Consider the following 14,797-nt stretch of genomic DNA (forward strand, 5'->3'; position numbering starts at 1 on the left):
ATTGAGCGGCCGACGGGAATAGATGAGAGGTACCCAGCCGAAGAGGAAGAAATATGGTTCAGTTTTCGTCATAATTTCCAAATTAGATTTGGTAGACGGGAGTTTTGTCTAATTACGGGTTTTATGTTTGGTCACCGGACGGAGATGGCACTATTCATCCCTAGTAATTATGATGTACAATTACCGCCGATTAGACGACGTTTCTTCTAGAAGCATCCAGCAAATTCTAACATTACGATTAACCATATCCAAAAATTATTCAATAATCATGGTGATGTTATTGTTAATGACGAAGATGTTGTGCGACTCGCAATTATTTTGATTGTCGAGAGGGGATTTTTGGGTAAACAAGGGCTTCATGTGGTGAGCAAGAAGTACCTTTGGTTGGTGGAAGATTTACAAAAAATTAATGAGTACCCATGGGTGAATCGTATTTGGGAACCCACTTACGCAGCAGTTAACGAGGGGTTTCAATTTCGGGGATCCCAGTTAGAGGTCAATAGGGGGTACACTCTAGCGGGATTTATGTGGGCTTTTAAGATTTGGATTCTTGAGGCATATCGTCGTACGATTAAATGTTTGGCAGAAAAGACGGACAAGGATGGAGTACCGAGGGCCGTATTTTGGAAACGTACCTCGGCCGAGGCTTTTTCGATAACTGATTACATTCAAATTCTTAACATTATGGTTAGTTTTCATTCATATATTTATTGTTTTTACGTTAATGCTACCTATTTAATAAAATAAATGTGACAAAATTGTTGACTGTCCAGGCGCAAGACAGGTATTGCGACCTTGCGCCTGTTTTAATGGACGCAAGGTATGTCCTTGCGCCCTTGCGCATTCGGGTTGTTTACTACGCAAGGTTACTACAGTAACCATGCGTCATGGTGATTCAAACGCAAGGTAGGTCTTGCGACCTTGCGACCTTGCGACTTTCTTTATAGACGCAAGGGCTGACAATGCGACCTTGCGGCTATGTTAGGGGACGCAAGATTATTCCTTGCGCCCTTGCGCCTTCGGATTGTTCACTACGCAAGGTTACTACTACAACCTTGCGTCATGGTGATTCAAGCGCAAGGTAAGTCTTGCGTCCTTGCGCATTCGAGATGTTAACTACATAAGGTCAATTGTGCAACCTTGCGCGGTGGTTATTGATGCCCAAGGTTCTTTTTTCATCCTTGCGACTTATTAAATTTTGTCATTTCTGACCAAATCTTTTTTTATACAGGATAATTGTCCGAAGAATAAAAGGCCTCTTCGTGGCTTGAAACCCACTGAGATTGAGAGTGCGTGTCAATGGTGGATAAACAGTGACTCGTACTTTCAAGACAAAAATAATGATGACGAGGATCCTGTCAATGATCCTGTGCATGAGGATGTGGATAATGAGGAGTCTGTGCTTGATCGTCCTAACGACAAGATAGATTTACATCGCATGTGCTCGTCATTGGTGAAACGTTTGGAAACTCAAGAAAAAAAGTTGGCCGAGTGTAGGAAACAATTGTCCGAACAAGAAAAACGATTGTCAGTTCAAGAAAAACGGTTATCCGAACTTGAAGAACATCATGATGAGCAAGATAATATTATTGGTTGATCTCTTTCTGACAATGAGAACGACAAATCCGCTCCACGGGTTAGACGTGGTAAACGCGAAAGACGGCCAACTAATATCTTAAACTCCCCATTCACAACTCTGGGGTACAGAAAACCCGTTGAGAAGGTTAGTGTATTTTACAAATATTTATAAACTGATAATTACCTGAATTTAGTTGGGTTAAATTTAGGGTTTAATCTCCTGGGTGGACGCAAGGTTCACCTTGTGTCCTTGCGAGTTTGTATTTGTTGGGCGCAAGGTCAACCTTGCGAGTTTGCATGCCGATGGTTAGTCGACGCAAAGTTCTGTTTGCGCGCTTGCACGTTTATTTGTGCACAAGTTAAATTTTGCGACCTTGCATCTGGTCTAGTGGACGCAAGTGTTGTCTTGCGTCCTTACGACCATTCTTCCTGACTTTCTTATTTATTGTATTTTCACAGTTGGATGATGTTGTTGAACGGAAACTGAAAAGGATAAAGGTGACCAAAGATCATGAAGTTCATCAGGAAGATCAAGTGGTGAATCTAGATACCGAGGAATAAAACGATCCTCAAAAAACAGTTGAGGTGCCTGTGGAAACTGTTGCTACGCGTGTAATGTCTCAAAAGGAGTGGGTTAGTGACGAAGAAGTATGGGCGATGGTTGATAAGCTTGTGAATGATCAAGAACTCTACAACCACCACCACCTAATGCTTGGAGAGATGGGAGAAAGCATGTCGGCCCATCAAAAGATTCGAAGACTATGGCCGAGAATAAGCAAGAAACCCGATGCATGTTTATTTTTCAGAATGAACAGTTTATTTACATCAACGCCGAGTTTTGGATCCGGTTACTTGGAGATGGATATTTCGGTTATTTGGAGAACTTAGTAAGTTTCTTTGTAATTAATTAAAATTTAATTAATTAAAAATTTTGTAACATTGTGTATTTATTTAATCAAACATTATAGCATATTGATGGATGGGCGACATTCTTGCTGAGATATCGACAGAGGGTACTCCCCAGAGCTAGCCAGATGGCTTTGAGTCCTGATTACCCGATAGGGGACTCGTATGTTTGTAGTTCTCGGTGGACAATCATGCCATCGGGTTTCCTAAATCAGCTTGCAAAATTTCAATCTTTCTACGATTCCACTCAAACCCAGAAGGACAAACAAGCACAAGATAATGATAATTTGGACTCAGAAGTAAGGATCACACGACAAAAACCTCGGATTACATGTATCTTATTGGACTTGGGGATGGTAGTCAGGAGCTCTATCCATCTTGGGCATAATGTGACAAGGTTAGTGTGATGACCCGTCCAAATCCATTTGGACGAATACATCATTCATTGATTTCATAGTGAGGTTTTGACCTCTATATGATACATTTTGTAAACATTGCATTCTTTTGAAAAGGGCACAACATAAATGAATATATAAATCCAAGGTTTTCGACATCTGATGATTTCTACGTATAGACAATCACCGTATATAATAGTTTTTAACAATACATCTGTTGACAATACAGTCAAATAAGATACATGGTGATGATTTTGTGAATGCAAAGTTTTCTTGAATAAAGCACGTATGACTCCATGCACATAGCTTGTATAACGTATAAGCAAACAGCGGAAGACTCATAGGAACCTGAGAATAAACATGCTTAAAAGTGTCAACACAAAGGTTGGTGAGTTCATAGTTTTAATGTTGCGCATAATCTGTATATAAAGGTGGTTCACAAGATTTCAGTTGTTTCATCCGAAATGTTTATCAAAAGATTCTACAAAATTGAACACCCTGGTAACTAAACTTTAACGTTATAATAAGTACCCATGTTTTAACATACATGCAACCAACATGTACAATACACGCCATTCAACGTGTACTAAACTCAAATAGCATACATCTGTTTTATAGCTCAGGCTAGGGTTTCTATACCTGGAACAGACGAGGATGTCAAGCCCTATGGATCCATATACAACTATTCGCGCCCACCAGTTCTTATAACCGGCAGCTACTAGTTACCAAAGCTAAGGGATTTTCGGTTCAAACTCGGTGTAGAATTTAGTATGTACTTGTGTCCATTGCGTTTAAAATAAAGTGCATGTATTCTCAGCCCAAAAATATAGATTGCAAAAGCAATTAAAAAGGGAGCAAATGAAACTCACCTTAGCAGCACATAAGGTCATTCACCGAAATGTGATCGAAACTCGGAATGCAAAATAACCGTCGATCTCAACCTAGAGAACATATGTTGGTCAATAAATATCTAACAAGCTAGGTCGGGTCATAGTGTATCACAATCCTAATGCTCGAGACCGACATGCAAAAGTTAACAAAAGTCATCTCAAAAGTCAACCTGACCCAATATGATCTTTAAATCTATACATGTTTATATTCATAGTATAAGTCTTGATAATTGAACGAATTTATGATTTATCAAACTCAAAATATTATTTATTACAGGAGCTATATTATATTTGAATTATCATGGCAATCGAATATATTTTATTATTTCACATAGTTTTTCAATACTTGTAAAATCAGATTATAGTGTTTATAAAGCTTTAAAACCTGATAAAACAGTCAATTTTGATAATTGTTTACCAAAACGAGACATGCCTTATATAGAAATTAATTTACTTGATTAGTAATATCTAAAAATCCAATTTATCAATCTCATAGACAAGTTGTTTAAATATTAATTTACAGTTTCAAACACAATTTCAATTAATGTCAAACATAATTCAGTTGACCATATCTTTTAATCCGTTCATCAAAATCACGCGATTTCTAAATGAAAAGTTAATAATTTTTCACCAGCTTTCCAAAAACACGCATATCATATACTTTATATCAGTAGCATATGTATCAAATTCGTGATTCATCATAAACTATCTAATGACAAAATTAAAGCATACAAGCATGCATAAACATATATACTCGAGCACTAGACATGGATACACTATTAATATGAAATGTCCCGTTCTTATTGATTAAAAACGTTCCATATTAATTGATTTCGTTGCGAGGTTTTGACCTCTATATGAGACGTTTTTCAAAGACTGCATTCATTTTTAAAACAAACCATAACCTTTATTTCATAAATAAAGGTTTAAAAAGCTTTATGTAGATTATCAAATAATGATAATCTAAAATATCCTGTTTACACACGACCATTACATAATGGTTTACAATACAAATATGTTACATCGAAATCAGTTTCTTGAATGCAGTTTTTACACAATATCATACAAACATGGACTCCAAATCTTGTCCTTATTTTAGTATGCAACAGCGGAAGCTCTTAGTATTCACTTGAGAATAAACATGCTTTAAACGTCAACAAAAATGTTGGTGAGTTATAGGTTTAACCTATATATATCAAATCGTAACAATAGACCACAAGATTTCATATTTCAATACACATCCCATACATAGAGATAAAAATTATTCATATGGTGAACACCTGGTAATCGACATTAACAAGATGCATATATATAAGAATATCCCCATCATTCCGGGACACCCTTTGGATATGATATAAATTTCGAAGTACTAAAGCATCCGGTACTTTGGATGGGGTTTGTTAGGCCCAATAGATCTATCTTTAGGATTCGCGTCAATTAGGGTGTCTGTTCCCTAATTCTTAGATTACCAGACTTAATAAAAAGGGGCATATTCGATTTCGATAATTCAACCATAGAATGTAGTTTCACGTACTTGTGTCTATTTTGTAAATCATTTATAAAACCTGCATGTATTTGATAATGCTAAAAACGAACATATATTTCATAGCATTATTCCTCAAGAAAGACAAGCTTTTAGTTGTAATTGTTCTATTTACAAGTGATATTCGTTTAAATAATAAAAGGTGAAGACAAAAGACAGATTCGACGAATTGAAGACACAAACGACCAAAAAGCTCAAAAGTACAAAAGACAATAAAAAAGGTTCCAATTATTGATAAGAAACGTCTCGAAATTACAAGAGTACAAGATTCAAAACGCAAAGTACAAGATATTAAATTGTACGCAAGGACGTTCGAAAATCCGGAACCGGGACCAGAGTCAACTCTTAACGCTCGACGCAACGGACTAAAAATTACAAGTTAACTATGTATATAAATATAATATAATATATAATTAATTATATTAATTATATATATATTATATTTATAAATAAAAACCGTCGGCAGAGAAAGACTCCAAGGGACTGAGCTGTAATTTCATTCTCCGCGACTCGCGGAGTTTGAAGGCAAAAATGCCGCGAATCGCGGAGCCCCAAAAGTCGACTTTTCCTATAAAAGCAACCGAATTCTGATCGCAAATAATAATCTTTTTCTTCTTCTCTCATTCATACGATATATATATATATATTTATAATTTATATTTTAATTTTAAATTTTAATTATAATTCTAATAATAAGGGTATGTTAGCGAATGTTGTAAGGGTGTAAGTCGAAATTCTGTCCGTGTAACGCTACGCTATTTTTAATCATTGTAAGTTATGTTCAACCTTTTTATATTAATGTCTCGTAGCTAAGTTATTATTATGCTTATTTAAAACAAAGTAATCATGATGTTGGGCTAATTACTAAAATTGGGTAATTGGGCTTTGTACCATAATTGGGGTTTGGACAAAAGAACGACACTTGTGGAAATTAGACTATGGGCTATTAATGGGCTTTATATTTGTTTAACTAAATGATAATTTGTTAATGTTAATATAAAGATTTACAATTGGGCGTCCTTATAAATTACCATATACACTCGATCGGACACGATGGGCGGGGTATTTATATGTACGAATAATCGTTCATTTAACCGGACACGGGAATGGATTAATAGCCACTAGAATAATTAAAACAGGGGTGAAATTACATTCAAGGGTAATTGGTGTAATTGTTAACAAAGTAGTAAAACCTTGGTTTACACGCAGTCGATAACCTGGTGTATTCATTAAACAAAGTATTAAAACCTTGTTACAATTCGAATCCCCAATTAGTTGGAATATTTAACTTCGGGTATAAGGATAATTTGACGAGGGCACTCGCATTTTATATTTATGACTGATGGACTGTTATGGACAAAAACCAGACGGACATATTAAATAATCCAGGACAAAGGACAATTAACCCATGGGCATAAAACTAAAATCAACACGTCAAACATCATGATTACGGAAGTTTAAATAAGCATAATTCTTTTATTTCATATTTAATTTCCTTTATTTTATATTTAATTGCACTTCTAATTATCGCATTTTTATTGTTATTTTATTTAATTACACTTTTAATTATCGTACTCTTTAATTATCGCAAGTTTATTTTATCGCACTTTTATTATTCGCAATTTCATTATCGTTATTTACTTTACGCTTTAATTTAAGTCTTGTATTTATTTTTAATATTTTACATTTGGTTTTAACTGCGACTAAAGTTTTAAAATCGACAAACCGGTCATTAAACGGTAAAAACCCCCCTTTATAATAATAATATTACTTATATATATATTTGTATTTTTATAAAAGTAAACTAATATAGCGTTAAGCTTTGTTTAAAGATTTCCCTGTGGAACGAACCGGACTTACTAAAAACTACACTACTGTACGATTAGGTACACTGCCTATAAGTGTTGTAGCAAGGTTTAAGTATATCCATTCTATAAATAAATAAATAAATATCTTGTGTAAAATTGTAGCATATTTAATAGTTTTTCCTAGTAAAATATAAACTATTTCGTATACCTTAGCTTTGACATCAAGTATTTTTGGCGCCGCTGCCGGGGACACTCTTAAACGCCGGAAGCGCAACGCTAATATTAAAAAAAAAGAGATTTTTAGTTAACTTTTATTAAAATTCGTTTTTGTAAAAATACGTTTTAATTATTCAAAAATATAAAAAGAAAAACAAAAATATAAGTATTTTTAAGATTTTGTTAAATATTTAAGTTTTATAAGTTTCTTTATTTTTATTTTAGTTTATAAAAATATAAGTTTTATTTAAATATCTTTTATTTATTTAAAAACAGAAAACAGAAAATAAAAAAAAATAAATAAAGAAAAACGCGTCGAATTTAATAAGCTGTCATCTGAATTTCTGAACCCCGCGACTCGCGGGGTTTTCTTTATAAATTACCGCAACTCGCGGAGATAACCTGACACACCGACAGAAGCCCTAATTCAGCATTAATTACGGTTAATTATTAATTATTATTATTATAACCCTAACTAATTATTATTATTATAATTACTTTTACTTTTTATTTAATTTATATACTTTAGTTAAATTAGTTTTATTAAATTGTAAAATTAATAGTTTAATAAAATAAATAATATAAAAATAATATTTTTATAAAAATTGTACTTTTTACAACTTTTTGTATATTTTTATATTTTGTCCCTTTTTAATCATTGTAGCGTAATATTTGTATTTTTCGCTCATATTTAGTTATTTTTACTCCTAGATTTTCAGGCTTTGCCGTAGAATTCCTTAAGTGCTTTTTCTTTAGACTAAGATTTAGGTACTTTAGAATTTTGCGACGCCTTTTTAAGTTTTAGTTTCTTTTTAAGTTATTTCCATTTGGGATTTAGTTTTTCCTGTAAGCTTTAATATTTTTAGACGACTTTTACCTATGTATCAATTATCATTCCAGTTAGTAATTTCAATTTGCGATTATAATTTTAAGTTAGTTGTAGTAATAAGGTTAGGTTAGTCAAGTATTTTTAAGTTTTATAAGTTCCTTTTATTTTTCCGTCACCTTTTATTTTTTTTTCAACCATTTTTCTTTTTCAACCTTTTTCCGACGAACTCTTTTTCTTTCTTATTTCTCGCTATTCTAGTTTTAGGACATAGATTTTTATTCTACTTCTTATCTAAATTTCTTAAAATTACGAAAATTTATTTTAAGTGGTTAAATTAATAGACATCAAAATTTTCTGGTTCGTAGTAATAGTTGGATTTGTACGTGGACCGGGTTATTGGAGCCAAACAGTCCTCAATTATATTGAGACCAAACGAATCCTGCCCCTCTGCTGCATCTTTTGGCTATTCGAAACGTGGGCAAAATCAGAAAAGTCTATTGATTGGATAACTTATTATAATTTTTCTTTCCTTTTAAAAACTAATAGGATATTCAGTGAATGCACCGAGCAAGACGTTCATCACCTTTTGTACGTTCACCACCTGTAACTAGATCAAGACATTTAGCAAATATTACCGCCGTTGATTTTTCTTTAGAATCGTCATCCAGTAGACCAAGTACTTCAGTTCAAATTTCCGATAATCCATTTTTTGAAACCAACCTCACAATTGAGAATCCGGAAAATATTCAGGAACGGTTCGTAGATCCTGAACCATTAAACTTTCCTCCGGAGCCACCAATCATTCAAACAGAGATTGTTGAGGAACGAACCATTAAATCAGAATCATCTAGTGATACCGATTCAACAAATTCAATTATGGAAAATCTGGAACCTTTAAGTATGGAAGACCGAATGAGAGCTAAACGCACTGGCCAAGGTCACGCAATTACTCATCCAGACATTAATGCACCAGATTATGAAATCAAAGGACAAATTCTACACATGGTGACTAATCAATGCCAATTTAGTGGTGCGCCTAAGGAAGATCCAAATGAACATCTACGTACCTTTAATAGGATCTGCACACTATTTAAAATCCGAGAAGTAGAGGATGAACAGATATATCTCATGTTATTTCCCTGGACTTTAAAGGGAGAAGCCAAAGATTGGTTGGAATCGTTACCTGAAGGGGCGATCGATACATGGGACGTTTTAGTTGACAAATTTCTTAAACAATTCTTTCCTGCATCTAAAGCCGTAAGACTTCAAGCAGAAATTGTTACGTTCACACAGAAACCAAATGAAACTCTATATGAGGCGTGGACTAGATATGGAAAGTTATTAAGAGGATGTCCGCAACATGGTTTAGACACCTGTCAAATAGTACAAATATTCTACCAAGGATGCGACATCACTACAAGAAAAGACATAGATATAGCAGCTGGTGGTTCTATTATGAAGAAAACCGAAACTGATGCTTACAAAATTATTGATAACACTGCTTCCCACTCACATGAGTGGCACCAAGAAAAAGACATCATTAGATCATCTAAAGCAGCTAGAGCCGATTCTAGCCATGACTTAGATTCCATTTCCGCAAAGATAGATGCTGTGGAGAGACGAATGGAAAAGAAGACTAAAGATATTCACTCAATACGAATTAGTTGTGAGCAGTGTGGAGGACCACATTTGACAAAAGATTGTCTCAGTATTGAATTAACAATGGAACAAAGAGAGAATATTTCATACATAAACCAAAGGCCTGGAAATAATTATCAGAATAATTATCAACCGCCAAGACAGATTTACAATCAAAACCAGAATTATAACAGAAATATTCCATACAACAACCAACAAGGTCCTAGCAATCAACAAGTATCCAATAATACTTACAACCAGCAAAGACCGAATTTTCAAAACAAACCACCACAACAAACCGATGATAAAAAGCCGAATTTAGAAGATATGATGACAAAGCTAGTTGAAACTCAAACGCAGTTTTTCACATCTCAGAAACAAACCAATGAACAAAATGCTCAAGCATTTAGAAATCAACAAGCTTCTATTCAAAATCTGGAACAAGAAGTAAGCAACCTAGCAAGGTTGATAGGTGAAAGAAAACCGGGAAGTCTACCTAGTGATACAAATGCTAACCCCCGGAGTGAAACAGCTAAAGCCATTACCACAAGAAGTGGTACAACACTTAAACCACCTGAAATACCTGTAACTTCTGATGAAGCCATTCCTACTCCACAAGAACCACAACCTGATCAAGATAAGGAAAAAGAACCGGTAGTTGAAAAGGTTAATAAAGATAACACAGTTAAGGATAAACCTTATGTTAAACCATACCAACCACCACTTCCTTACCCGAGTAAAATGAAGAAAGAGAAACTTGAAGCCGAGCAATCCAAATTATTGGATATGTTTAAACAGATAAATGTAAATCTTCCTTTCATTGATGTGATTTCAGGAATGCCTAGATATGCTAAATTCTTGAAAGATCTAATCTCAAATAGAAAGAAAATGGAAGAACTCTCGGCTGTTACTATGAATGCTAATTGTTCAGCAGTGCTGTTGAATAAGATACCAGAAAAATTATCTGATCCAGGAAGTTTCACAATTCCATGTTTTCTGGGTAGTCTTAGTTCAATAGAAGCATTGGCAGACTTAGGTGCTAGTATAAATCTAATGTCGTATTCACTATACACTAAACTAGACCTTGGAGAATTGAAACCAACCAGAATAAGCATACAACTAGCCGATAGATCAATAAAATATCCTAGAGGGATAATGGAGAACATGCTAGTTAAAGTTGGTACTTTAGTATTTCCAGTAGATTTTGTTGTTTTGGACATGGAAGAAGATTCTCAAGTTCCTCTCATATTAGCAAGACCATTCTTAAACACGGCTAAAGCAATGATAGACGTGTTCGGTAAGAAATTGACCTTAAGTATAGAGGATGAGAGTGTTACCTTTTCAGTTGATAGAGCAATGCAACAACCACAATCTGCAGATGATACATGTTATTATATTCAAACTATAGATGCACATGCAGAATTATTAGAAGAATTTCCAGAATTACAAGGAACAGGAGAATGTTCTTTAGGAGAAGGTAATGAACCAATTGATGAAGCTGAAATGTTAGCTACACTTATAGCTAATGGATATGAACCAACAACAGAAGAAATTCAAATGCTAAAAGAAGAAGACAGATATTGATATAAATCATCGATAGAAGAACCTCCGAAATTAGAGTTAAAGCCACTTCCAAACCATTTGGAATACGCTTATTTACATGGTGAATCTGAATTACCTGTAATAATATCGTCTTCTCTTACTGAAAATGAGAAATCACAACTCATTTCTGTGTTGAAAGCTCATAAACCAGCCATTGCATGGAAGATTCATGATATTAAAGGAATAAGTCCTTCGTATTGCACACATAAAATCCTTATGGAAGAAGGTCATAAAACGTATGTGCAACGCCAACGAAGACTAAATCCTAATATGCAAGATGTAGTTAAGAAAGAGATTATTAAACTGCTAGATGCAGGTTTAATTTATCCAATTTCTGATAGTCCATGGGTAAGCCCAGTTCAATGCGTGCCTAAGAAGGGTGGCATGACTGTCATTACAAATGAGAAAAATGAGCTTATTCCTACTAGGACTGTAACAGGATGGCGTGTATGTATTGATTATAGAAAATTAAATGACGCCACCAGAAAAGATCACTTTCCCTTACCTTTCATTGATCAAATGTTGGAAAGATTAGCCGGAAATAGCTACTATTGTTTTCTAGATGGATTTTCCGGATATTTTCAAATTCCAATAGCACCCGAAGATCAAGAGAAAACCACATTCACGTGCCCTTATGGTACTTTTGCTTACAAACGCATGCCATTTGGACTTTGTAACGCCCCTGCAACCTTTCAAAGGTGTATGATGGCGATTTTTCACGACATGATAGAAGAATGCATGGAAGTATTCATGGATGACTTTTCAGTCTTCGGTGATACATTTAAATCATGTCTAGTTAATCTGGAACGAATGCTAATTAGATGCGAAAAATCAAATCTAGTACTTAATTGGGAGAAATGCCATTTCATGGTTAAAGAAGGCATCGTTCTTGGACATAAAATTTCAAAAGAAGGAATTGAAGTGGATAGAGCTAAAGTAGATGTAATTGCTAAACTTCCACATCCCACCAATGTTAGAGGAGTTAGGAGTTTTCTAGGGCATGCCGGTTTTTACCGACGTTTCATAAAAGATTTTTCTAAAATTGCCACTCCTATGAATAAACTCCTAGAAAAGGATGCGCCATTCATCTTTTCAGATGAGTGTATCAAATCTTTTAATATTCTTAAAGAGAAACTCACTAATGCGCCGATCATGATAACACCAAATTGGAATCTACCATTTGAACTAATGTGCGATGCAAGTGATTTTGCAATGGGAGCCGTTTTAGGACAAAGGATTGAAAAACGATTTCAACCTATATATTATGCTAGTAAGACGTTACAAGGAGCACAAACAAACTATACAACTACTGAAAAAGAACTCCTTGCTATTGTCTTTGCTTTTGACAAATTTCGATCATATCTCGTTCTAGCAAAAACGGTGGTCTATACCGACCATTCTGCTCTTAGATACCTATTTTCAAAACAAGATGCTAAACCAAGATTAATCTGTTGGATCTTACTCTTACAAGAGTTTGATATTGAAATCCGAGATAAAAGAGGAGCAGAAAATCTCGCCGCTGATCATCTTTCTCGTCTTGAAAATCCCGAATTAGAAGTTCTAAATGAATCAGCCATACAAGACAACTTTCCTGATGAATATCTATTGAAGATAGACTATAAAGAAATCTCATGGTTTGCAGACTATGCAAACTACCAAGTTTGTGGATTCCTTGAAAAAGGATTATCGTACCAAAGACGAAAGAAATTCTTCAGTGATATAAAACACTATTTCTGGGAAGATCCACATCTGTTTAAAAGTTGTCCCGATGGAATAATACGCCGATGTGTATTTGGAGATGAAGCTAGTAAAATTTTAAACCATTGTCACACAGGACCAACAGGAGGGCATTATGGGCCTCAACTAACAGCAAAAAAAGTTTATGAAGCTGGATTCTATTGGCCTACAATTTACAAAGACGCACACCTTCTTTGCAAATCCTGTGATGCATGTCAAAGGGCCGGAAAAATAAGTCAACGTGATGAAATGCCACAAAATGTCATCCAAGTATGTGAAGTATTTGACATTTGGGGTATTGACTTTATGGGTCCATTTCCAAAATCTCATAATAATCTATATATACTCGTAGCCATTGATTATGTATCTAAATGGGCGGAAGCACAAGCTCTCCCAACTAACGATGCACGAGTTGTAGTCAACTTTTTAAAACGTCTTTTTGCAAGGTTTGGAACACCGAAAGCTTTAATAAGTGATCGGGGTACTCATTTCTGTAATAATCAACTTGAGAAAGTTCTTAAAAGATATGGAGTAACTCATAAAATCTCCACCGCATATCATCCACAAACAAGTGGACAAGTTGAAAATACCAACCGAGCTTTAAAACGTATTCTAGAGAAAACCGTAGGATCAAATCCGAAGGAATGGTCCATTAAATTGGAGGATGCACTCCGGGCTTTTAGAACAGCCTACAAAACTCCAATTGGAACCACACCTTTTAGACTTGTTTATGGAAAAGCATGTCATCTTCCAGTAGAAATTGAACACAAAGCATTTTGGGCTTTGAAGACATGTAATCTTGATTTACATGAAGCCGGACGTCTACGATTAAGTCAACTAAACGAATTAGAAGAATTAAGACATGAAGCATACGAAAATTCGTTAATCTATAAAGAAAGAACGAAGAAATGGCATGATAAAAGAATCAGAAGTTCAAAAGAATTTAAAGAAGGAGACAGAGTTCTTCTTTTCAATTCACGATTCAAGCTATTTCCTGGAAAATTGAAATCAATATGGTCTGGACCATTCATAGTTAAAAGAGTTTTCCCATACGGAACGATAGAATTAATAAATTCAAATGGGATTGAATTTAAAGTTAATGGTCACAGAGTTAAACATTACATACATGGTCCGATGGAAGTCGACAACGAAGTTAATCACAATTTCGACACCACAGCTAACTAAGTGTGGGGGGAATCAAGTCTTTAAAGGATAATATGTATTTCTGTTAGAGTTAGATTGTCTGTTTTCGTATAGTTCTCGAAAATGGAACCCGAATGGTCTTTCCCTAGCAGACCCTAAAGAACTAGTCTTCTCCCCCCATTCTGAATTTTTATTTTTTTTAGGTTTTTACAAAATGAAGACTGCCTGTGAACTAAACCATGGTCTAATGCTACACGCTTTGATCACTAAAAGAAATAATGACATACTACCGAGTGAAATAGTATCAGTAATCAGAGAAAGAATGGACGGAGTTAGAAAAGAATCCAGATACGAAGATAATAAGTTACAATTTGGTAAAGGAAAATCAAAATTCGCAGCGAAAAGAAGAGCACGACACTTAGAAAGATGTCACAAATGCGGAAAATGGTCACATGGAGGTAAATGTTCAAATAATCAAACCTATTCAAATACCGAATTTGTTACTTTATGCA

Source organism: Rutidosis leptorrhynchoides, chromosome 3, assembly GCF_046630445.1.
Source record: "Rutidosis leptorrhynchoides isolate AG116_Rl617_1_P2 chromosome 3, CSIRO_AGI_Rlap_v1, whole genome shotgun sequence".
NCBI lineage: Eukaryota > Viridiplantae > Streptophyta > Magnoliopsida > Asterales > Asteraceae > Rutidosis > Rutidosis leptorrhynchoides.